Genomic DNA, 4,462 nt, shown 5'->3' on the forward strand with positions numbered 1-4,462 from the left:
TCGATAAGATAATCTTAAATATGTAAATATCTCGAGTTGGATTTCCTATTAGTTTATAGGTCAAATAGAGTTAATGAAATTAATTTACTATGAACTATGTTCAAGATATATATAATTATCGTTAGAGTTTTACCCCGTGTTGATTCGGGTATAAAAGAATAATATATCATGCTTCTAATAAAATCTATAAGAGTATAATTTTCTTTCAATAATCCTGTTTTATTGTGGCACACATGGTAAAACATACTAGTATAAATACCTCATATTTCTATGAATCTAGTAAAAATATTAAGATTCTAACATAACATATCATATCTTACTATAAAATTTATCACCTTATTAGATTTAATAATTATAATCTTTCTATATAATTGTCTCTTAGCTTAATTTATGTATACTTAAATATATCAACAGCTTTAGACTGTATATTAATAAAATATTTCTCTCAACTAAAACAAAGAACATTGAGTGAGAATCCTTATACATTATTAACAACATAAGTTAAAGTATCAAAATTAATCCACCATATATTAGAAATTTTTTTTATAATATTTGATTTGAAACATAGGTCAACATTTTCCTTTGGAACCAAACCTTATATCATTTTTCACATAATATTTCTTTATAAATTTTTTTTAATGAGTTTATATAGCATTTATAGACTTACACGTGGAAGCAAATAGATTGAAACATCCATTCGCATGTGAAAATTGATAACATAAATAGATATAATATAAAATAAATTTAATACTTTTATGATGATGTAAGATATATTTGATTTCAAAACATGTTTTTGATACCAACTATAAGCATAAAACTATTATTATAATATTATTATGCAAGAATACTTTAATATTAGAATCAAAATCAAACAACGATGGATTAAGTTCTGCCTTACATATCTTTATATGTCATGATCAATAGAATATCTCTAACAAATTTGGTAGCGTATCATAATCCATAGGAAGAAATAATAATATTAATATGCAAAAACTAAACTCATCTTTATCATCTCTCTTTATCGTTTACAATATATATATATATATATATATATATATATATATATATATATATATATATATATATATATATATATATATATATATATATTAGAAGGATCTAGGATACTAATTCAAGAGAGTCTCCCATCAAGATTGTCTCTAATAAAACCTAACATAAATAGATTTTCTTTTTATTGATCGATGATGTTTATCAGAATCCAATTAAGACTTTGATATATCATATCTGATTAAATAAGATTGCATAATTTAACAATGTTGTCCTGACGAAGATGGTCTAAGAATAATATAAAAAAGTTAATTGACTAAGATGTCATCTCCAAAGTCTTCGTATCTTAGTCAGTTTGACTAAGATGGTCCATGAATAATACATGTAGGGCTTAGCTTTAACGTGAATGGCCTGGACGAGGTAGATCTTTCATCTTAAGATCCACTCCAATCGTATGCGTAGTTATCTTATCGACACTTCGAGAAATGATGTTGGGTAGTTAAGACTAAGTAACGTTGATGAATAAGATAATGGAAAATTAGGTGAAGAAAATGACAGTTAAGTGTACCTATCTATTTGTAGGCTATTTTTTTGGGTTTTGCTTACTGTAAAAAAAAGAAAAATAATTTCACCTCCTTCAGTGCTTTTTCGCTAATTAAATTATCAAATTATAACACTAATAATAAAAGCGTAAGTTTCAACTATTTAAGTTTGACTATATTGAACTCTTATCATTATTACGATAAGTGAAAAAATCATATATTTATTAAATTATTATACTAATATTTTAATAAAAAATTATAAATATTTTAACTTTTGATAAGTAGAACAAGTACATCAATATTTAAGTTTAAAAATAGATCAAATAAAATTTTAAACTCTCAAACCTTCATAAAAAAAAAATATAACATATCATCTTAGACTATGGATCTATCACACTTAAACAATTCCAAGGTGATGGGAATAATAACGAGAGACAAGACGAGGGAGGACACCTTAAACTAGTGTATAAAGAAGTTGGGTTTGCATGAGACGTGACGCAACATGCCGGACTAGAATGCAAAAAGGTAACATTCCAAAGTCAAATAATAAGATTGCACTTATACTAATTCTAAGTGTGAAGGGCTATATATTATGTTTTATAGGCATAGGAAACGTGTGTGATGTAACATCAAGGAGAGGTGCTACTTTGGCAATGTCTTCACTACCTCTCCCTCATGCATGGAACCTACACCATGACTTGAGCACGTTTTAGAGCCATACAAAAGCATCTTACAATTTTGAAAACTTTGGCTATTTATGTAATAACATAGTCACTAATATTTAATGTTTCTTTTTGTTTTACCTTGAAACCTTCCTAAATTTGAATTTCTTCTCCTTTAATTAACATGTTCTTCAAGAGATTTAGTTTAGAATCTATCGCTATAATCTATTATTTTTAGATTTAGTTTTGAAGCCACTATTATAGTCTATCCTATGACTTTAGCACCTATTAGTGAGATGGGCATTTTAAAATCCTACGTGCTACTTTTTCTCATGTGACTTCAAATTGTGGATGATAATGATAGATGACAAAAGTATGTTATGTTTAATGATTTGATATTTAAAATATATTTATTTAAGGACAAGTTAATTGAAGGAAATGAATTCAGGATTACAAAAAACTTCTAATTGAAGGAAAAGAAATCTTTAAAATTATGAATTTGTCATTCTATTAATATCACATGTATGTATCATAAGAGTTCGATGCATGAGTTGGAAGAAATATAGTTTAATTTTTTTTCCTTATATTTTATGAAGAAATATAGTTTAATTCAAATTTCTTTCCGATATTATTTGCAACCACCTCTAAGGTTAATGTTTCTCGAAGAATTGTTGTATATTAGCAGTGAAAGTTTACCGCAAATGATGTTGCAAAAAGTATGGATAATAGTTAAAAGTTTCAAGGAAAGATCATCATTTTCTCACCTTGTGAAGTAGCTGATGATCCCAACCAAGTTCGGACTCAACTTGCACTGAGAGCCTATGGGTTCGTTTGATGTGTTCTTGGATGTCCAACTTTTATAAAGACTAAGGTCGAATGAGATTTATGATATTATCACTCTAACATTAGTTAATAAAAAATATAGACGAGAGTAAGATAATTAGGATCAAACCTCGATTATAGACCTATGAGGATCTTTTGTAGGTGACTTTCCCTAGCCGTTTATAAAAGTATACGGAGAATCTTTTTCTCCAAACTAACGTAACATTGTTACCCGACGATTTTGTTCATTCTACTAATTGGGACATCACATGTTGAGCCCGACGAATATTATCCCTATCTCAAGTATCATTCTGCAACTTCATAACTAAATAGACTTTTGCCTTATGCACAAATCGTAATCTTGCATGATCCATACTTTCAAAATAAATAATCCTCATCTCATTGTCTTTTACAATCTACAATTGAGTTATTCTATTCTTGGTTAAAGAATCCTCATCTTTAAGAACTCTGTAATTTTAAGAATTATATTAAAAAATATGAATAAAGAGGAGATGATCGAGTCACATAATAATAGGAGGAGATATTGAGTGTTTCTTCATGTTTAAGACAAAGATTAAAAATAGGATATTAGTATTTACCCACAAATTAATACTTGATTGAATTAGTTATTAATGTTAATTCTAACTTTTTTAACATATATTCATCGTCGATATGTCAATCATTCTTAACAACTCTACCTTTACGAGTGGCTTATAAACAGTGTTCTCACGATGACTCATCACCTTTATGTAACTCGAAAGTAATTATCACTTAATTAGTGGCATAAGATAAGTTTGCATTTCCTCCTATTTAGCAACTCCACAAGATTCATCCACTTAGGCTTCCTATTCTAATATCACTAATTAAGAACTTATCTTATGCCATAAGACTTTGCTGTTCAATGACAAAAAAAATTTCATGCTATATTTTTTTTAATGGAAACTTAAAGGTTCGTATGTTTTAATGAAATACAAATGTTGTTGGAGTATTTGCAAAATTAAGCCATTGGGCCTTTGAGACCTTCATATGGTATGGATTATGGACAAAAAGTAGAAGAACAATGGTGGGATCACCACACCTTACCAATAATAAATCAAAATAAACAAGATTCAATTACAGTTGCAGAGATTGAACTTTAAATTATGATTTGAGGTTGGTAGTTTTTAGGGCAGCAAAAAAAAATCAAGAAGATGCTTTACTTCTCCATTGAAATCTTGGAAGTATTCTCAAATACGATTATGACAAGAGGAAGAAAAACTTATTTAGGATTATCTATGAATTAATTCCTCAACCATTGCCTTTTGGTTGGTTGTGAGGTGCTGATGTTTGACTGACATTTTAGAGAAAGATAGAAGCGTCAAACCTGTCACTTTTTGGGGTCTAATTGCATATCGAGCTGAAGTTTGAAATGACACCTAATAGCGTGCA

Source organism: Musa acuminata, chromosome BXJ3-7 (assembly GCF_036884655.1).
Source record: "Musa acuminata AAA Group cultivar baxijiao chromosome BXJ3-7, Cavendish_Baxijiao_AAA, whole genome shotgun sequence".
Lineage (NCBI taxonomy): Eukaryota > Viridiplantae > Streptophyta > Magnoliopsida > Zingiberales > Musaceae > Musa > Musa acuminata.